Source organism: Triturus cristatus, chromosome 1_1 (genome assembly GCF_964204655.1).
Source record: "Triturus cristatus chromosome 1_1, aTriCri1.1, whole genome shotgun sequence".
Lineage (NCBI taxonomy): Eukaryota > Metazoa > Chordata > Amphibia > Caudata > Salamandridae > Triturus > Triturus cristatus.
In genome coordinates this window covers 718,012,104-718,032,932 of record NC_140579.1, presented here as the reverse complement: position 1 = coordinate 718,032,932, position 20,829 = coordinate 718,012,104, and positions in this window count along the sequence as shown.

Genomic DNA, 20,829 nt, shown 5'->3' with positions numbered 1-20,829 from the left:
GTGGTGTTCGGGCAGTGTAGGGGGTCGTGCAGGGGGTGGTGATTCAGGGTATAGGGCAGTGCAGTGGTGTTCGGGCAGTGTAGGGGGTCGTGCAGGGGGTGGTGTTTCAGGGTTTAGGGCAGTGCAGTGGTGTTCGGGCAGTGTAGGGGGTCATGCTGGGGGTGGTTCTTCAGGCTTTAGGGCAGTGGTGTTCGGGCCGAGTAGGGGGTCGTTCTGGGGCTGGTGTTTCAGGATTTAGGGCAGTGCCATGGTGTTCGGGCAGTGTAGGGGGTTGTGCTGGGGCTGGTTTTTCAGGGTTTATGGCAGTGCAGTGGTGTTCGGGTAGTGTAGGGGGTCGTGCTGGGGATGGTGTTTCAGGGTTTAGGGCAGTGATGTTCAGGCAGTGTACGGGGTCTTGCTGGGGGTGGTGCTTCAGGGTTTAGGGCAGTGCAGTGGTATTCGGTCAGTGTAGGGGTTCTTGCTGGGGGTGGTGTTTCAGGGTTTAGGGCAGTGCAGTGGTGTTCGGGCAGTGTACGGGGTCGTGCTGGGGTTGGTGTTTCAGGGTTTAGGGCAGGGCAGTGGTGTTCGGGCAGTGTAGGGGGTCGTGCTCGGGGTGGTGATTCAGGGTTTAGGGCAGTACAGTGTTATTCGGGCAGTGTAGGGGGTCATGCTTGGGTTGGTGTTTCAGGGTTTAGGGCAGTGTAGGGGGACTTGCTAGGGGTGGTGTTTCAGGGTTTAGGGCAGTGCAGTGGTGTTCGGGCACTGTAGGGGGTCTTGCTGGAGGTGGTGTTTCAGGGTTTACGGCAGTGCAGTGGTGTTCGAGCAGTGTAGGGGGTCGTGCTGGGGGTGGTGTTTTAGGGTTTAGGGCAGTGCAGTGGTGTTCGGGTAGTGTAGGGGGTCGTGCTGGGGTGGTGTTTCAGGGTTTAGGGCAGTGTAGGGGGGTCATGCTGGGGCTGGTGTTTCGGGGTTTAGGGCAGTGATGTTTGGACAGTGTAGGGGGTCATGCTGGGGTGGTGTTTCGGGGTTTAGGGCAGTGCAGTGGTGTTCGGGCAGTGTAGGGGTCGTGCTGGGGCTGGTGTTTCAGGGTTTAGGGCAGAGAAGTGGTGTTCGTCCAGTTTAGGGGGTCGTGCTGGGGCTGGTGTTTCAGGGTTTAAGACAATGCACCGGTGTTTGGGCAGTGTAGAGGGTCGTGCTGGGGTAGTGTTTTAGGGTTTAGGGCAGTGTAGGGGGTCGTGCTGGGGTGGTGTTTCAGGGTTTAGAGCAGTGCAGTGGTGTTTGGACAGTGTAGGGGGTCGAGCTGAGGCTGGTGTTTCAGGGTTTAGGGCAGTGCAGTGGTGTTTCGGCAGTGTAGAGGGTCTTGCTGGGGGTGGTGTTTCAGGGTTTAGGACAGTGCAGTAGTATTCGGGCAGTGTAGGGGGTCGTGCTGGGGTAGTGTTTTAGGGTTTAGGACAGTGCAGTGGTGTTTGGGCAGTGTAGGGGGTCGTGCTGGGGCTGGTGTTTCAGGGTGTAGGGCAGTGCAGTGGTGGTCAGGCAGTGTAGGGGTCGTGCTGGGGCTGGTGTTTCAGGGTTTAGGGCAGTGCAGTGGTGTTCGGGCAGTGTAGGGGGTTGTGCTGGGGCTGGTGTTTCAGGGTTTAGGGCAGTGGTGTTCGGGCAGTGTAGGGGGGTCTTGCTGGGGGTGATGTTTCAGGTTTTAGGGCAGTGGTGTTCGAGCAGTGTAGGGGGTCTTGCTGGGGGTAGTGTTTCAGGGTTTAGGGCAGTGCAGTGGTGTTTGGGCAGTGTAGGGGGTCATGGTGGGGGTGGTGTTTCAGGCTTTAGGGCAGTGGTGTTTGGGCAGGGTAGGGAGTTGTGCTGGGGCTGGTGTTTCAGGGTTTAGGGCAGTGCAGTGGTGCTCGGGCAGTGTAGGGGGTCGTGCTGGGGCTACTGTTTGAGGGTTTAGGGCAGTGAAGTGTTTTTCGGGCAGTGTAGGGGTCGTGCTGGGGCTGGTGATTCATGGTTTAGGGCAGAGCAGTTGTGTTCGGGCAGTGTAAGGGGTAGTGCTGGGGCTGGTGTTTCAGGGTTTAGGGCAGAGCAGTAGTGTGTGGGCAGAGTAGGGGTCATGCTGGGGGTGGTGTTTCAGGGTTTAGGGCAGAGCAATAGTGTGTGGGCAGAGTAGGGGTCATGCTGGGGGTGGTGTTACAGGGTTTAGGGCAAACCAGTGGTGTTCGCACAATCTAGAGGGTCGTGCTGGGGGTGGTGTTGCAGGGTATAGGGCAGCGCAGTGGTGTACGGGCAGTGTAGGGAGTCGTGCAGAGGGTGGTGTTTCGGAGTTTAGGGCAGTGTAGGGGGTCATGCAGGGGGTGGCGTTTCAGGGTTTGGGGCAGTGCAGTGCTGTTCGAGTAGTGTAGGGGGTCGTTTTGGGGGTGGTTTAGGGTTTAGGGCAGTGCAGTGGTGTTCGGGCAGTGTAGGGGGTCGTGCTGGGGGTGGTGTTTCAGGGTTTAGGGCAGTGCAGGGGTGTTCAGACAGTGTAGGGGGTCTTGCTGGGGGTGGTGTTTCAGGGTTTAGGGTAGTGCAGTGGTGTTCGGACAGTGTACGGGTTCGTGCTGGGGGTGGTGTTTCAGGGTTTAGGGCAGGGCAGTGGTGTTCGGGCAGTGTAGGAGGTCGTGCTGGGGGTGGTGATTCAGGGTTTAGGGCAGTGCAGTGTTGTTCGGGCAGTGTAGGAGGTCATGCTTGGGGTGGTGTTTCAGGGTTTAGGGCAGTGTAGGGGGTGTTGCTGGGGGTGGTGTTTCAGGGTTTAGGGTAGTGCAGTGGTGTTCGGGCAGTGGAGGGGTCTTGCTGGGGGTGGTGTTTCAGGGGTTACGGCAGTGCAGTGGTGTTCGGGCAGTGTAGGGGGGTCGTGCTGGGGCTGGTGTTTCGGGCAGTGGTGTTCGGGCAGTGTAGGGGGTCGTGCTGGGGTGGTGTTTCGGGGTTTAGGGCAGTGGTTTTCGGGCAGTGTAGGGGGTCGTGCTTGGGATGGTCTTTCAGGGTTTAAGGCAGTGCAGTGGTGTCCGGGCAGTGTAGGGGGTCGTACTGGGGGTGGTGTTTCAGGGTTAAGGGCAGTGCAGTGGTGTTCGGGCAGTGTACGGCGTCGTGCTGGGGGTGGTGTTTCAGGGTTTAGGGCAGTGCAGTGGTGTTCGGGCAGTGTAGGGGTCGTGCTGGGGGTGGTGTTTCAGGGTATAGGGCAGTGCAGTGGTGTTCAGGCAGTGTAGGGGGTCGTGCAGGGGGTGGTGTTTCAGGGTTTAGGGCAGTGGTGTTCGGGCAGTGTATGGGGTCGTGCTGGGGCTGGTGTTTCAGGGTTTAGGGCAGTGCAGTGGTGTTCGGGCAGTGTAGGGGGTCTTGTTGGAGTGTGGTGTTTCAGGGTTTAGTGCAGTGTTGTTTGGGCAACGTAGGGGGTCGTGCTGGGACTGGTGTTTCAGGGTTTAGGGCAAAGCAGTGGAGTTCGTGAAGTGTAGGGGGTCGTGCTGGGGGTGGTCTTTCAGGGTATAGGGCAGTGCAGTGGTGTTCGGGCAGTGTAGGAGGTCATGCAGGGGGTGGTGTTTCAGGGTATAGGGCAGTGCAGTGGTGTTCGGGCAGTGTAGGGGGTCGTGCAGGGGGTGGTGTTTCAGGGTTTAGGGCAGTGCAGTGGTGTTCGGGTAGTGTAGGGGGTCGTGCTGGGGATGGTGTTTCAGGGTTTAGGGCAGTGATGTTCGGGTAGTGTAGGGGGTCGTGCTGGGGGTGATGTTTCGGGGTTTAGGGCAGTGGTGTTCAGGCAGTGTACGGGGTCTTGCTGGGGGTGGTGTTTCAGGGTTTAGGGCAGTGCAGTGGTGTTCAGGCAGTGTAGCGGGTCTTGCTGGGGGTGGTGTTTCAGGGTTTAGGGCAGTGCAGTGGTGTTCGGCAGTGTACGGGGTCGTGCTGGGGTTGGTGTTTCAGGGTTTAGGGCAGGGCAGTGGTGTTCGGGCAGTGTAGGGGGTCGTGCTCGGGGTGGTGATTCAGGGTTTAGGGCAGTGCAGTGTAGTTCGGGCAGTGTAGGGGGTCATGCTTGGGTTGGTGTTTCAGGGTTTAGGGCAGTGTAGGGGGACTTGCTAGGGGTGGTGTTTCAGGGTTTAGGGCAGTGCAGTGGTGTTCGGGCACTGTAGGGGGTCTTGCTGGGCGTGGTGTTTCAGGGTCTACGGCAGTGCACTGGTGTTCGAGCAGTGTAGGGGTCGTGCTGGGGGTGGTGTTTTATGGTTTAGGGCAATGCAGTGGTGTTCGGGTAGTGTAGGGGGTCGTGCTGGGGTGGTGTTTCAGGGTTTAGGGCAGTGCAGGGGTGTTCGGGCAGTGTAGGGGGGTCGTGCTGGGGCTGGTGTTTCGGGGTTTAGGGCAGTGGTGTTTGGGCAGTGTAGGGGGTCATGCTGGGGTGGTGTTTCGGGGTTTAGGGCAGTGGTGTTCGGGCAGTATAGGGGGTCTTGCTGGGGGTGGTGTTTCAGGGTTTAGGGCAGTGCAGTGGTGTTCGGGCAGTGTAGGGGTCGTGCTGGGGCTGGTGTTTCAGGGTTTAGGGCAGAGAAGTGGTGTTCGTCCAGTTTAGGGGGTCGTGCTGGGGGTGGTGTTTCAGGGCTTAAGACAGTGCACCGGTGTTTGGGCAGTGTAGAGGGTCGTGCTGGGGTAGTGTTTTAGGGTTTAGGGCAGTGTAGGGGGTCGTGCTGGGGTGGTGTTTCAGGGTTTAGAGCAGTGCAGTGGTGTTCGGACAGTGTTTCGGACAGTGTAGGGGGTCAAGCTGAGGCTGGGGTTTCAGGGTTTAGGGCAGTGCAGTGGTGTTTCGGCAGTGTAGAGGGTCTTGCTGGGGGTGGTGTTTCAGGGTTTAGGACAGTGTAGTGGTATTCGGGCAGTGTAGGGGGTCGTGCTGGGGTAGTGTTTTAGGGCTTAGGACAGTGCAGTGGTGTTTGGGCAGTGTAGGGGGTCGTGCTGGGGCTGGTGTTTCAGGGTTTGGGGCAGTGCAGTGGTGTTCAGCCAGTGTAGGGGTCGTGCTGGGGCTGGTATTTCAGGGTTTAGGGCAGTGCAGTGGTGTTCGTCCAGTTTAGGGGGTCATGCTGGGGGTGGTGTTTCAGGGTTTAAGACAGTGCACCGGTGTTTGGGCAGTGTAGAGGGTCGTGCTGGCGTAGTGTTTTAGGGTTTAGGGCAGTGTAGGGGGTCGTGCTGGTGTAGTGTTTCAGGGTTTAGAGCAGTGCAGTGGTGTTCGGACAGTGTAGGGGGTCGAGCTGAGGCTGGTGTTTCAGGGTTTAGGGCAGTGCAGTGGTGTTTCGGCAGTGTAGAGGGTCTTGCTGGGGATGGTGTTTCAGGGTTTAGGACAGTGTAGTGGTATTCGGGCAGTGTAGGGGGTCGTGCTGGGGTAGTGTTTTAGGGCTTAGGACAGTGCAGTGGTGTTTGGGCAGTGTAGGGGGTCGTGCTGGGGCTGGTGTTTCAGGGTTTAGGGCAGTGCAGTGGTGTTCAGGCAGTGTAGGGGTCGTGCTGGGGCTGGTATTTCAGGGTTTAGGGCAGTGCAGTGGTGTTCGGGCAGTGTAGGGGGTTGTGCTGGGGCTGGTGTTTCAGGGTTTAGGGCAGTGGTGTTCGGGCCATGTAGGGGGGTCTTGCTGGGGGTGATGTTTCAGGTTTTAGGGCAGTGGTGTTCGAGCAGTGTAGGGGGTCTTGCAGGGGGTGGTGTTTCAGGGTTTAGGGCAGTGGCGTTCGGGCAGTGTAGGGGGTCTTGCAGGGGGTGGTGTTTCAGGGTTTAGGGCAGTGGTGTTGGGGCAGTGTAGGCGGTCGTACTGGAGGTGGTGTTTCAAGGTTTAGGGTAGTGCAGTGGTATTCGGGAAGTGTAGCGGGTCGTGCTGGGGCTGGTGTTTCAGGGTTTAGGGCAGTGCAGTGGTGTTCGGGCAGTGTAGGGGGTCTTGTTGGAGTGTGGTGTTTCAGGGTTTAGTGCAGTGTTGTTTGGGCAACGTAGGGGGTCGTGCTGGCACTGGTGTTTCAGGGTTTAGGGCAAAGCAGTGGTGTTCGTGCAGTGTAGGGGGTCATGCTGGGGGTGGTGTTTCAGGGTTTAGGGCAGTGCAGTGGTGTTCAGGCAGTGTAGGGGTCGTGCTGGGGCTGGTATTTCAGGGTTTAGGGCAGTGCAGTGGTGTTCGGGCAGTGTAGGGGGTTGTGCTGGGGCTGGTGTTTCAGGGTTTACGGCAGTGGTGTTCGGGCCATGTAGGGGGGTCTTGCTGGGGGTGATGTTTCAGGTTTTAGGGCAGTGGTGTTCGAGCAGTGTAGGGGGTCTTGCAGGGGGTGGTGTTTCAGGGTTTAGGGCAGTGGTGTTCGGGCAGTGTAGGGGGTCTTGCAGGGGGTGGTGTTTCAGGGTTTAGGGCAGTGCGTTGGTGTTCGGGCAGTGTAGGGGTCATGCTTGGGGTGGTGTTTCAGGCTTTAGGGCAGTGGTGTTCGGGCAGTGTAGGCGGTCGTGCTGGAGGTGGTGTTTCAAGGTTTAGGGTAGTGCAGTGGTATTCGGGAAGTGTAGCGGGTCGTGCTGGGGCTGGTGTTTCAGGGTTTAGGGCAGTGCAGTGGTGTTCGGGCAGTGTAGGGGGTCTTGTTGGAGTGTGGTGTTTCAGGGTTTAGTGCAGTGTTGTTTGGGCAACGTAGGGGGTCGTGCTGGGACTGGTGTTTCAGGGTTTAGGGCAAAGCAGTGGTGTTCGTGCAGTGTAGGGGGTCGTGCTGGGGGTGGTGTTTCAGGGTATAGGGCAGTGCAGTGGTGTTCGGGCAGTGTAGGGGGTCGTGCAGGGGGTGGTGTTTCAGGGTATAGGGCAGTGCAGTGGTGTTCGGGCAGTGTAGAGGGTCGTGCAGGGGGTGGTGTTTCAGGGTTTAGGGCAGTGCAGTGGTGTTCGGGCAGTGTAGGGGGTCATGCTGGGGGTGGTTTTTCAGGCTTTAGGGCAGTGGTGTTCGGGCCGTGTAGGGGGTCGTTCTGGGGCTGGTGTTTCAGGATTTAGGGCAGTGCCATGGTGTTCGGGCAGTGTAGGGGGTTGTGCTGGGGCTGGTTTTTCAGGGTTTATGGCAGTGCAGTGGTGTTCGGGTAGTGTAGGGGGTCGTGCTGGGGATGGTGTTTCAGGGTTTAGGGCAGTGATGTTCGGGTAGTGTAGGGGGTCGTGCTGGGGGTGATGTTTCGGGGTTTAGGGCAGTGGTGTTCAGGCAGTGTACGGGGTCTTGCTGGGGGTGGTGTTTCAGGGTTTAGGGCAGTGCAGTGGTATTCGGTCAGTGTAGGGGTTCTTGCTGGGGGTGGTGTTTCAGGGTTTAGGGCAGTGCAGTGGTGTTCGGGCAGTGTACGGGGTCGTGCTGGGGTTGGTGTTTCAGGGTTTAGGGCAGGGCAGTGGTGTTCGGGCAGTGTAGGGGGTCGTGCTCGGGGTGGTGATTCAGGGTTTAGGGCAGTACAGTGTTGTTCGGGCAGTGTAGGGGGTCATGCTTGGGTTGGTGTTTCAGGGTTTAGGGCAGTGTAGGGGGACTTGCTAGGGGTGGTGTTTCAGGGTTTAGGGCAGTGCAGTGGTGTTCGGGCACTGTAGGGGGTCTTGCTGGATGTGGTGTTTCAGGGTTTACGGCAGTGCAGTGGTGTTCGAGCAGTGTAGGGGGTCGTGCTGGGGGTGGTGTTTTAGGGTTTAGGGCAGTGCAGTGGTGTTCGGGTAGTGTAGGGGGTCGTGCTGGGGCTGGTGTTTCGGGGTTTAGGGCAGTGGTGTTTGGGCAGTGTAGGGGGTCATGCTGGGGTGGTGTTTCGGGGTTTAGGGCAGTGGTGTTCGGGCAGTGTAGGGGGTCTTGCTGGGGGTGGTGTTTCAGGGTTTAGGGCAGTGCAGTGGTGTTCGGGCAGTGTAGGGGTCGTGCTGGGGCTGGTGTTTCAGGGTTTAGGGCAGAGAAGTGGTGTTCGTCCAGTTTAGGGGTTCGTGCTGGGGCTGGTGTTTCAGGGTTTAAGACAGTGCACCGGTGTTTGGGCAGTGTAGAGGGTCGTGCTGGGGTAGTGTTTTAGGGTTTAGGGCAGTGTAGGGGGTCGTGCTGGGGTGGTGTTTCAGGGTTTAGAGCAGTGCAGTGGTGTTCGGACAGTGTAGGGCAGGGGTATTCAAACTGTGGGGCGCGACCCCCAGGGGGGCCGTGGAGTGATGCAAAGGGGGTCGCGCCTTCCCAGTCACACTTCTGCCCAGGCCCAAGGGCTTCAGCCCCCTCCCCACCTCTTCCCCCATCCTGTGTCTCAGCCCGGGCTGCTGCAGTGAAACTTGAGCTGCTGGGGGCTCAGCTGGGCAGTGTCTGGATTCCTATCTCCGGCACCCCCGTGTTTTTTCACAGGTCTTTAAAGACCATTTAACATGCCTTTGTAAACTGCTTACAGAGGCTTAGGTTTTTTTGATGGTTCCAGTACCCCCTGGGTCCCCACTGTGCCTATTCCTTACATTTGGATTTTACATTCACTGCCGTAGTGTGCATTTCATGGAAAGGAATACAAAGTTGGCTTCCTGGGGGCGCCGTGTGTGAAAGTTTATTGTGCTTTTGAAGCACCTGCTGCAGCATTTCTTTCCCCAGCAATTACCAGGCCTCACATAAATGTCAAGATAACTTGTGTGATTAATTATCTTCCTGGAGAGAGATCAGAATGTTGTATAGTTGAGGTTTTGACTTAGGTGATGTTAGTGCAGAGGGTTAATGTGCCTGCTGCAAAGAACGTGTACCAAGTAGATTACAGAGTGCGTATGATGTGAACAGATCAGCAGGTTACTGCTTTCAAAAGAGACATCCTTTTGTTACTTGCAATTTATAACTTAAAGTCCTAATATAGAATAGTGAACTATTAACTTTCATCCCAGAACTGCATGCACACTACAAAGAATACATTATTAGACCATTGATTAATGTTGCAAAAAGGGTTAATTTGGCTAGAAATCAATTCTTATTATTAAAGGAAACTCCCAACTATGCTGTTTCTTTTTCGACTCTGCGTTTGTGCTTCTCCACACCAAGCACTCTTGAACTATACTGCCTACCAGTATGGATGACATGTGACTCCTATACTTTTAGTCCTTTGGCTTATGTAACATTTCCTATACACTGATTTACACACTTATGATTGATTGTCTCTGTGTAATGTGTGTGTGATGCAAAGTGCTCGGACACCCTACACTGGTATGAGTGGCACTATATAACTAATTCAATGCATCTGAGAGTGTGGCGTTATGGAGACTTGGTCACTGTTAAAGGGTGCTAGTGAGAGAATCCGTGGTGGGGGTGGTCATTGTGGGGGGCACCAACAAACATTGTCGCACAGGGCACCACCAGCACTAAAGCCGGCCCTGGGAAGTATGCACAGATAAGCGCTGAAAATACCGCTTTAGGTGACTGCTTTTTTTTGTACCGACTGGGCCACCAAAATAATCTGCTGGCAACCCTACCATAGGACTGGAAGTTTGTTGCAGGATCAGCACATTATTTATTTCCTTCACCCTCGATCCCCGATTAATGCCGCAATAGTTTAACTTAGATATTAAAGTCTACGCCCCGTCAATAACATGCTGAGTTACTTCATGGGTCTGGGAATGCACCCTGCATTCAGACAACTCATTCCTCATTCTCGCCCTTCATTGTCACGCTCACCTTGCACTCACAGCGATCACAATGCACTCACACTGATCACCATGCACTTGCACCATTCACCCGCTCACCTTGCACTCACAGTGATCACAATGCACTCACACTGATCACCATGCACTTGCACCATTCACCCGCTCACCTTGCACTCAGTGATCACAATGCACTCACACTGATCACCATGCACTTGCACCATTCACCCGCTCACCCTGCACTCACAGCAATCACAATGCACTCACACTGATCACCATGCACTTGCACCATTCACCCGCTCACCCTGCACTCACAGCGATCACAATGCACTCACACTGATCACCATGCACTTGCACCATTCACCCGCTCACCTTGCACTCACAGTGATGACTCTGCTCTCAAAATGCACTTGTCCTGCTCACACTATACCTCAACCTGCAGTCACACGAGTACACTACTCATCCTGCACTTATGTGACACTTCACTCACCTGTCCCCCTCACTACTCAATATGCAACTCACTCAAACAAGCCCATCAGTAATCATACATTCATTCATCCCATTCTGAACTTGCATCCGCACCCAAAATGAGAGAGGACAGCAAGGGAGTGAGAGAATTTGATTGAAGAGGTCAGGGATGAGGAGAAATGTGAATTGCCGAAGAGAAGTGTGGACACGCAAGAAGTGAGTGTGATCCAAAGGTGAGGGCTTCTGTTAGAACAAAGGGGAGATGTGAAAGAGGAATGGGGGACTGGCGAGGTGTAAGATACAAATAGAGAAAAATTTGAATGAAGAGACGAGGTGAATGAGAAGTGCTGAGGGGCACGGGAGGTGACAGGGCCAGAGAGGCCATGAGATACATGTGAGAGACTGTTAGAGATGAGGGCAGTGAAAGGACAGAATGGCAAGAGGTGATTAAAGGTGAAGTGAGAGGTTGAATGGGGAGAGTTCAGAAGTTGTAAAAAGGGGTGAAAGAAAATGACCTGCAAAGTGAGAGAGGGATCCGGGGTTAGGAGAGGAGAGAGGGATGGAAGGGAGGGGGTGAGAGGAAAGCTGCATGGGTAAAAGGCTTAACTCTACACAAAACCGCCAGGGTTTTAAGGGACCCCTGCTTCTTCCGGTCAGGGCCAGGTGAGCTTCTAATGTGGCAGCACGTATTGCTGCAGAGTGGAAGGCCCTTCACAAAGGTTGACTTGAAATCTTTCTGATGATAATTGCTGTATTTTGGTTATAAATGGGTACTGATTGGGTGAAATCTTTCCTCAGCGTTACTGTGTGTAACAAATATCAAAATAATGAAGCAATGCTATCCCAAAATACGCGGCATCACATAACCTTATTTACATTTTCATCCCACGCAATTTAGTCAACAGGTTTAGACATTTTTGTCAAGAGGGGGTCCTTACGCCTCAAAATGTTGACAGGGGGGTCTCGGCATCCAAAAGTTTGAAGACCTCTGGTGTAGGGGGTCGAGCTGAGGCTGGTGTTTCAGGGTTTAGGGCAGTGCAGTGGTGTTTCGGCAGTGTAGAGGGTCTTGCTGGGGGTGGTGTTTCAGGGTTTAGGACAGTGCAGTGGTATTCGGGCAGTGTAGGGGGTCGTGCTGGGGTAGTGTTTTAGGGTTTAGGATAGTGCAGTGGTGTTTGGGCAGTGTAGGGGGTCGTGCTGGGGCTGGTGTTTCAGGGTTTAGGGCAGTGCAGTGGTGTTCAGGCAGTGTAGGGGTCGTGCTGGGGCTGGTGTTTCAGGGTTTAGGGCAGTGCAGTGGTGTTCGGGCAGTGTAGGGGTTTGTGCTGGGGCTGGTGTTTCAGGGTTTAGGGCAGTGGTGTTCGGGAAGTGTAGGGGGGTCTTGCTGGGGGTGATGTTTCAGGTTTTAGGGCAGTGGTGTTCGAGCAGTGTAGGGGGTCTTGCTGGGGGTAGTGTTTCAGGGTTTAGGGCAGTGCAGTGGTGTTTGGGCAGTGTAGGGGGTCATGGTGGGGGTGGTGTTTCAGGCTTTAGGGCAGTGGTGTTTGGGCAGGGTAGGGAGTTGTGCTGGGGCTGGTGTTTCAGGGTTTAGGGCAGTGCAGTGGTGCTCGGGCAGTGTAGGGGGTCGTGCTGGGGCTAGTGTTTGAGGGTTTAGGGCAGTGAAGTGTTTTTCGGGCAGTGTAGGGGTCGTGCTGGGGCTGGTGATTCATGGTTTAGGGCAGAGCAGTTGTGTTCGGGCAGTGTAAGGGGTAGTGCTGGGGCTGGTGTTTCAGGGTTTAGGGCAGAGCAGTAGTGTGTGGGCAGAGTAGGGGTCATGCTGGGGGTGGTGTTTCAGGGTTTAGGGCAGAGCAGTAGTGTGTGGGCAGAGTAGGGGTCATGCTGGGGGTGGTGTTACAGGGTTTAGGGCAAACCAGTGGTGTTCGCACAATCTAGAGGGTCGTGCTGGGGGTGGTGTTTCAGGGTATAGGGCAGCGCAGTGGTGTACGGGCAGTGTAGGGAGTCGTGCAGAGGGTGGTGTTTAGGGGTTTAGGGCAGTGTAGGGGGTCGTGCAGGGGGTGGCGTTTCAGGGTTTGGGGCAGTGCAGTGGTGTTCGAGTAGTGTGGGGGGTCGTTTTGGGGGTGGTTTAGGGTTTAGGGCAGTGCAGTGGTGTTCGGGCAGTGTAGGGGGTCGTGCTGGGGGTGGTGTTTCAGGGTTTAGGGCAGTGCAGGGGTGTTCAGACAGTGTAGGGGGTCTTGCTGGGGGTGGTGTTTCAGGGTTTAGGGTAGTGCAGTGGTGTTCGGACAGTGTACGGGGTCGTGCTGGGGGTGGTGTTTCAGGGTTTAGGGCAGGGCAGTGGTGTTCGGGCAGTGTAGGAGGTCGTGCTGGGGTGGTGATTCAGGGTTTAGGGCAGTGCAGTGTTGTTCGGGCAGTGTAGGAGGTCATGCTTGGGGTGGTGTTTAAGGGTTTAGGGCAGTGTAGGGGGTGTTGCTGGGGGTGGTGTTTCAGGGTTTAGGGTAGTGCAGTGGTGTTCGGGCAGTGGAGGGGTCTTGCTGGGGGTGGTGTTTCAGGGGTTACGGCAGTGCAGTGGTGTTCGGGCAGTGTAGGGGGGTCGTGCTGGGGCTGGTGTTTCGGGCAGTGGTGTTCGGGCAGTGTAGGGGGTCGTGCTGGGGTGGTGTTTCGGGGTTTAGGGCAGTGGTTTTCGAGCAGTGTAGGGGGTCGTGCTTGGGATGGTCTTTCAGGGTTTAAGGCAGTGCAGTGGTGTTCGGGCAGTGTAGGGGGTCGTACTGGGGGTGGTGTTTCAGGGTTTAGGGCAGTGCAGTGGTGTTCGGGCAGTGTACGGCGTCGTGCTGGGGGTGGTGTTTCAGGGTTTAGGGCAGTGCAGTGGTGTTCGGGCAGTGTAGGGGTCGTGCTGGGGGTGGTGTTTCAGGGTATAGGGCAGTGCAGTGGTGTTCAGGCAGTGTAGGGTCGTGCAGGGGTGGTGTTTCAGGGGTTAGGGCAGTGGTGTTCGGGCAGTGTAGGGGGTCGTGCAGGGGGTGGTGTTTCAGGGTTTAGGGCAGTGGTGTTCGGGCAATGTATGGGGTCTTGCAGGGGGTGGTGTTTCAGGGTTTAGGGCAGTGCATTGGTGTTCGGGCAGTGTAGGGGGTTATGCTTGGGGTGGTGTTTCAGGCTTTAGTGCAGTGGTATTCGGGAAGTGTAGCGGGTCGTGCTGGGGCTGGTGTTTCAGGGTTTAGGGCAGTGCAGTGGTGTTCGGGCAGTGTAGGGGGTCTTGTTGGAGTGTGGTGTTTCAGGGTTTAGTGCAGTGTTGTTTGGGCAACGTAGGGGGTCGTGCTGGGACTGGTGTTTCAGGGTTTAGGGCAAAGCAGTGGAGTTCGTGAAGTGTAGGGGGTCGTGCTGGGGGTGGTCTTTCAGGGTATAGGGCAGTGCAGTGGTGTTCGGGCAGTGTAGGGGGTCATGCAGGGGGTGGTGTTTCAGGGTATAGGGCAGTGCAGTGGTGTTCGGGCAGTGTAGGGGGTCGTGCAGGGGGTGGTGTTTCAGGGTTTAGGGCAGTGCAGTGGTGTTCGGGCAGTGTAGGGGGTCATGCTGGGGGTGGTTTTTCAGGATTTAGGGCAGTGGTGTTCGGGCCGTGTAGGGGATCGTTCTGGGGCTGGTGTTTCAGGATTTAGGGCAGTGCCATGGTGTTTGGGCAGTGTAGGGGGTCGTGCTGGGGATGGTGTTTCAGGGTTTAGGGCAGTGATGTTCGGGTAGTGTAGGGGGTCGTGCTGGGGGTGATGTTTCGGGGTTTAGGGCAGTGGTGTTCAGGCAGTGTACGGGGTCTTGCTGGGGGTGGTGTTTCAGGGTTTAGGGCAGTGCAGTGGTGTTCAGGCAGTGTAGCGGGTCTTGCTGGGGGTGGTGTTTCAGGGTTTAGGGCAGTGCAGTGGTGTTCGGCAGTGTACGGGGTCGTGCTGGGGTTGGTGTTTCAGGGTTTAGGGCAGGGCAGTGGTGTTCGGGCAGTGTAGGGGGTCGTGCTCGGGGTGGTGATTCAGGGTTTAGGGCAGTGCAGTTTTGTTCGGGCAGTGTAGGGGGTCATGCTTGGGTTGGTGTTTCAGGGTTTAGGGCAGTGTAGGGGGACTTGCTAGGGGTGGTGTTTCAGGGTTTAGGGCAGTGCAGTGGTGTTCGGGCACTGTAGGGGGTCTTGCTGGGGGTGGTGTTTCAGGGTTTACGGCAGTGCAGTGGTGTTCGAGCAGTGTAGGGGTCGTGCTGGGGGTGGTGTTTTATGGTTTAGGGCAGTGCAGTGGTGTTCGGGTAGTGTAGGGGGTCGTGCTGGGGTGGTGTTTCAGGGTTTAGGGCAGTGCAGGGGTGTTCGGGCAGTGTAGGGGGGTCGTGCTGGGGCTGGTGTTTCGGGGTTTAGGGCAGTGGTGTTTGGGCAGTGTAGGGGGTCATGCTGGGGTGGTGTTTCGGGGTTTAGGGCAGTGGTGTTCGGGCAGTGTAGGGGGTCTTGCTGGGGGTGGTGTTTCAGGGTTTAGGGCAGTGCAGTGGTGTTCGGGCAGTGTAGGGGTCGTGCTGGGGCTGGTGTTTCAGGGTTTAGGGCAGAGAAGTGGTGTTCGTCCAGTTTAGGGGGTCGTGCTGAGGGTGGTGTTTCAGGGCTTAAGACAGTGCACCGGTGTTTGGGCAGTGTAGAGGGTCGTGCTGGGGTAGTGTTTTAGGGTTTAGGGCAGTGTAGGGGGTCGTGCTGGGGTGGTGTTTCAGGGTTTAGAGCAGTGCAGTGGTGTTCGGACAGTGTAGGGGGTCAAGCTGAGGCTGGTGTTTCAGGGTTTAGGGCAGTGCAGTGGTGTTTCGGCAGTGTAGAGGGTCTTGCTGGGGGTGGTGTTTCAGGGTTTAGGACAGTGTAGTGGTATTCGGGCAGTGTAGGGGGTCGTGCTGGGGTAGTGTTTTAGGGTTTAGGACAGTGCAGTGGTGTTTGGGCAGTGTAGGGGGTCGTGCTGGGGCTGGTGTTTCAGGGTTTGGGGCAGTGCAGTGGTGTTCAGCCAGTGTAGGGGTCGTGCTGGGGCTGGTATTTCAGGGTTTAGGGCAGTGCAGTGGTGTTCGGGCAGTGTAGGGGGTTGTGCTGGGGCTGGTGTTTCAGGGTTTAGGGCAGTGGTGTTCGGGCCGTGTAGGGGGGTCTTGCGGGGGGTGATGTTTCAGGTTTTAGGGCAGTGGTGTTCGAGCAGTGTAGGGGGTCTTGCTGGGGGTAGTGTTTCAGGGTTTAGGGCAGTGGAGTGATGTTTGGGCAGTGTAGGGGGTCATGCTGGGGTGGTGTTTCGGGGTTTAGGGCAGTGGTGTTCGGGCAGTGTAGGGGATCTTGCTGGGGGTCGTGTTTCAGGGTTTAGGGCAGTGCAGTGGTGTTCGGGCAGTGTAGGGGTCGTGCTGGGGCTGGTGTTTCAGGGTTTAGGGCAGAGAAGTGGTGTTCGTCCAGTTTAGGGGGTCATGCTGGGGGTGGTGTTTCAGGGTTTAAGACAGTGCACCGGTGTTTGGGCAGTGTAGAGGGTCGTGCTGGGGTAGTGTTTTAGGGTTTAGGGCAGTGTAGGGGGTCGTGCTGGGGTAGTGTTTCAGGGTTTAGAGCAGTGCAGTGGTGTTCGGACAGTGTAGGGGGTCGAGCTGAGGCTGGTGTTTCAGGGTTTAGGGCAGTGCAGTGGTGTTTCGGCAGTGTAGAGGGTCTTGCTGGGGGTGGTGTTTCAGGGTTTAGGACAGTGTAGTGGTATTCGGGCAGTGTAGGGGGTCGTGCTGGGGTAGTGTTTTAGGGCTTAGGACAGTGCAGTGGTGTTTGGGCAGTGTAGGGGGTCGTGCTGGGGCTGGTGTTTCAGGGTTTAGGGCAGTGCAGTGCAGTGGTGTTCAGGCAGTGTAGGGGTCGTGCTGGGGCTGGTATTTCAGGGTTTAGGGCAGTGCAGTGGTGTTCGGGCAGTGTAGGGGGTTGTGCTGGGGCTGGTGTTTCAGGGTTTAGGGCAGTGGTGTTCGGGCCATGTAGGGGGGTCTTGCTGGGGGTGATGTTTCAGGTTTTAGGGCAGTGGTGTTCGAGCAGTGTAGGGGTCTTGCAGGGGGTGGTGTTTCAGGGTTTAGGGCAGTGGCGTTCGGGCAGTGTAGGCGGTCGTGCTGGAGGTGGTGTTTCAAGGTTTAGGGTAGTGCAGTGGTGTTCGGGCCGTGTAGGGGGTCGTTCTGGGGCTGGTGTTTCAGGATTTAGGGCAGTGCCATGGTGTTCGGGCAGTGTAGGGGGTTGTGCTGGGGCTGGTTTTTCAGGGTTTATGGCAGTGCAGTGGTGTTCGGGTAGTGTAGGGGGTCGTGCTGGGGATGGTGTTTCAGGGTTTAGGGCAGTGATGTTCGGGTAGTGTAGGGGGTCGTGCTGGGGGTGATGTTTCGGGGTTTAGGGCAGTGGTGTTCAGGCAGTGTACGGGGTCTTGCTGGGGGTGGTGCTTCAGGGTTTAGGGCAGTGCAGTGGTATTCGGTCAGTGTAGGGGTTCTTGCTGGGGGTGGTGTTTCAGGGTTTAGGGCAGTGCAGTGGTGTTCGGGCAGTGTACGGGGTCGTGCTGGGGTTGGTGTTTCAGGGTTTAGGGCAGGGCAGTGGTGTTCGGGCAGTGTAGGGGGTCGTGCACGGGGTGGTGATTCAGGGTTTAGGGCAGTACAGTGTTGTTCGGGCAGTGTAGGGGGTCATGCTTGGGTTGGTGTTTCAGGGTTTAGGGCAGTGTAGGGGGACTTGCTAGGGGTGGTGTTTCAGGGTTTAGGGCAGTGCAGTGGTGTTCGGGCACTGTAGGGGGTCTTGCTGGAGGTGGTGTTTCAGGGTTTACGGCAGTGCAGTGGTGTTCGAGCAGTGTAGGGGGTCGTGCTGGGGGTGGTGTTTTAGGGTTTAGGGCAGTGCAGTGGTGTTCGGGTAGTGTAGGGGGTCGTGCTGGGGTGGTGTTTCAGGGTTTAGGGCAGTGTAGGGGGGTCATGCTGGGGCTGGTGTTTCGGGGTTTAGGGCAGTGGTGTTTGGGCAGTGTAGGGGGTCATGCTGGGGTGGTGTTTCGGGGTTTAGGGCAGTGCAGTGGTGTTCGGGCAGTGTAGGGGTCGTGCTGGGGCTGGTGTTACAGGGTTTAGGGCAGAGAAGTGGTGTTCGTCCAGTTTAGGGGGTCGTGCTGGGGCTGGTGTTTCAGGGTTTAAGACAATGCACCGGTGTTTGGGCAGTGTAGAGGGTCGTGCTGGGGTAGTGTTTTAGGGTTTAGGGCAGTGTAGGGGGTCGTGCTGGGGTCGTGTTTCAGGGTTTAGAGCAGTGCAGTGGTGTTTGGACAGTGTAGGGGGTCGAGCTGAGGCTGGTGTTTCAGGGTTTAGGGCAGTGCAGTGGTGTTTCGGCAGTGTAGAGGGTCTTGCTGGGGGTGGTGTTTCAGGGTTTAGGACAGTGAAGTAGTATTCGGGCAGTGTAGGGGGTCGTGCTGGGGTAGTGTTTTAGGGTTTAGGACAGTGCAGTGGTGTTTGGGCAGTGTAGGGGGTCGTGCTGGGGCTGGTGTTTCAGGGTGTAGGGCAGTGCAGTTGTTTTCAGGCAGTGTAGGGGTCGTGCTGGGGCTGGTGTTTCAGGGTTTAGGGCAGTGCAGTGGTGTTCGGGCAGTGTAGGGGGTTGTGCTGGGGCTGGTGTTTCAGGGTTTAGGGCAGTGGTGTTCGGGCAGTGTAGGGGGGTCTTGCTGGGTGTGATGTTTCAGGTTTTAGGGCAGTGGTGTTCGAGCAGTGTAGGGGGTCTTGCTGGGGGTAGTGTTTCAGGGTTTAGGGCAGTGCAGTGGTGTTTGAGCAGTGTAGGGGGTCATGGTGGGGGTGGTGTTTCAGGCTCTAGGGCAGTGGTGTTTGGGCAGGGTAGGGAGTTGTGCTGGGGCTGGTGTTTCAGGGTTTAGGGCAGTGCAGTGGTGTTCGGGCAGTGTAGGGGGTTGTGCTGGGGCTGGTGTTTCAGGGTTTAGGGCAGTGGTGTTCGGGCCATGTAGGGGGGTCTTGCTGGGGGTGATGTTTCAGGTTTTAGGGCAGTGGTGTTCGAGCAGTGTAGGGGGTCTTGCAGGGGCTGGTGTTTCAGGGTTTAAGACAATGCACCGGTGTTTGGGCAGTGTAGAGGGTCGTGCTGGGGTAGTGTTTTAGGGTTTAGGGCAGTGTAGGGGGTCGTGCTGGGGTCGTGTTTCAGGGTTTAGAGCAGTGCAGTGGTGTTTGGACAGTGTAGGGGGTCGAGCTGAGGCTGGTGTTTCAGGGTTTAGGGCAGTGCAGTGGTGTTTCGGCAGTGTAGAGGTTCTTGCTGGGGGTGGTGTTTCAGGGTTTAGGACAGTGTAGTGGTATTCGGGCAGTGTAGGGGGTCGTGCTGGGGTAGTGTTTTAGGGCTTAGGACAGTGCAGTGGTGTTTGGGCAGTGTAGGGGGTCGTGCTGGGGCTGGTGTTTCAGGGTTTAGGGCAGTGCAGTGGTGTTCAGGCAGTGTAGGGGTCGTGCTGGGGCTGGTATTTCAGGGTTTAGGGCAGTGCAGTGGTGTTCGGGCAGTGTAGGGGGTTGTGCTGGGGCTGGTGTTTCAGGGTTTAGGGCAGTGGTGTTCGGGCCATGTAGGGGGGTCTTGCTGGGGGTGATGTTTCAGGTTTTAGGGCAGTGGTGTTCGAGCAGTGTAGGGGGTCTTGCAGGGGGTGGTGTTTCAGGGTTTAGGGCAGTGGCGTTCGGGCAGTGTAGGGGGTCTTGCAGGGGGTGGTGTTTCAGGGTTTAGGGCAGTGGTGTTGGGGCAGTGTAGGCGGTCGTGCTGGAGGTGGTGTTTCAAGGTTTAGGGTAGTGCAGTGGTGTTCGGGCCGTGTAGGGGGTCGTTCTGGGGCTGGTGTTTCAGGATTTAGGGCAGTGCCATGGTGTTCGGGTAGTGTAGGGGGTCGTGCTGGGGATGGTGTTTCAGGGTTTAGGGCAGTGATGTTCGGGTAGTGTAGGGGGTCGTGCTGGGGGTGATGTTTCGGGGTTTAGGGCAGTGGTGTTCAGGCAGTGTACGGGGTCTTGCTGGGGGTGGTGCTTCAGGGTTTAGGGCAGTGCAGTGGTATTCGGTCAGTGTAGGGGTTCTTGCTGGGGGTGGTGTTTCAGGGTTTAGGGCAGTGCAGTGGTGTTCGGGCAGTGTACGGGGTCGTGCTGGGGTTGGTGTTTCAGGGTTTAGGGCAGGGCAGTGGTGTTCGGGCAGTGTAGGGGGTCGTGCACGGGGTGGTGATTCAGGGTTTAGGGCAGTACAGTGTTGTTCGGGCAGTGTAGGGGGTCATGCTTGGGTTGGTGTTTCAGGGTTTAGGGCAGTGTAGGGGGACTTGCTAGGGGTGGTGTTTTAGGGTTTAGGGCAGTGCAGTGGTGTTCGGGCACTGTAGGGGGTCTTGCTGGAGGTGGTGTTTCAGGGTTTACGGCAGTGCAGTGGTGTTCGAGCAGTGTAGGGGGTCGTGCTGGGGGTGGTGTTTTAGGGTTTAGGGCAGTGCAGTGGTGTTCGGGTAGTGTAGGGGGTCGTGCTGGGGTGGTGTTTCAGGGTTTAGGGCAGTGTAGGGGGGTCATGCTGGGGCTGGTGTTTTGGGGTTTAGGGCAGTGGTGTTTGGGCAGTGTAGGGGGTCATGCTGGGGTGGTGTTTCGGGGTTTAGGGCAGTGCAGTGGTGTTCGGGCAGTGTAGGGGTCGTGCTGGGGCTGGTGTTACAGGGTTTAGGGCAGAGAAGTGGTGTTCGTCCAGTTTAGGGGGTCGTGCTGGGGCTGGTGTTTCAGGGTTTAAGACAATGCACCGGTGTTTGGGCAGTGTAGAGGGTCGTGCTGGGGTAGTGTTTTAGGGTTTAGGGCAGTGTAGGGGGTCGTGCTGGGGTCGTGTTTCAGGGTTTAGAGCAGTGCAGTGGTGTTTGGACAGTGTAGGGGGTCGAGCTGAGGCTGGTGTTTCAGGGTTTAGGGCAGTGCAGTGGTGTTTCGGCAGTGTAGAGGGTCTTGCTGGGGGTGGTGTTTCAGGGTTTAGGACAGTGCAGTAGTATTCGGGCAGTGTAGGGGGTCGTGCTGGGGTAGTGTTTTAGGGTTTAGGACAGTGCAGTGGTGTGTGGGCAGTGTAGGGGGTCGTGCTGGGGCTGGTGTTTCAGGGTGTAGGGCAGTGCAGTTGTTTTCAGGCAGTGTAGGGGTCGTGCTGGGGCTGGTGTTTCAGGGTTTAGGGCAGTGCAGTGGTGTTCGGGCAGTGTAGGGGTTTGTGCTGGGGCTGGTGTTTCAGGGTTTAGGGCAGTGGTGTTCGGGCAGTGTAGGGGGGTCTTGCTGGGGGTGATGTTTCAGGTTTTAGGGCAGTGGTGTTCGAGCAGTGTAGGGGGTCTTGCTGGGGGTAGTGTTTCAGGGTTTAGGGCAGTGCAGTGGTGTTTGGGCAGTGTAGGGGGTCATGGTGGGGGTGGTGTTTCAGGCTCTAGGGCAGTGGTGTTTGGGCAGGGTAGGGAGTTGTGCTGGGGCTGGTGTTTCAGGGTTTAGGGCAGTGCAGTGGTGCTCGGGCAGTGTAGGGGGTCGTGCTGGGGCTACTGTTTGAGGGTTTAGGGCAGTGAAGTGTTTTTCGGGCAGTGTAGGGGTCGTGCTGGGGCTGGTGATTCATGGTTTAGGGCAGAGCAGTTGTGTTCGGGCAGTGTAAGGGGTAGTGCTGGGGCTGGTGTTTCAGGGTTTAGGGCAGAGCAGTAGTGTGTGGGCAGAGTAGGGGTCATGCTGGGGGTGGTGTTTCAGGGTTTAGGGCAGAGCAGTAGTGTGTGGGCAGAGTAGGGGTCATGCTGGGGGTGGTGTTACAGGGTTTAGGGCAAACCAGTGGTGTTCGCACAATCTAGAGGGTCGTGCTGGGGGTGGTGTTTCAGGGTATAGGGCAGCGCAGTGGTGTACGGGCAGTGTAGGGAGTCGTGCAGAG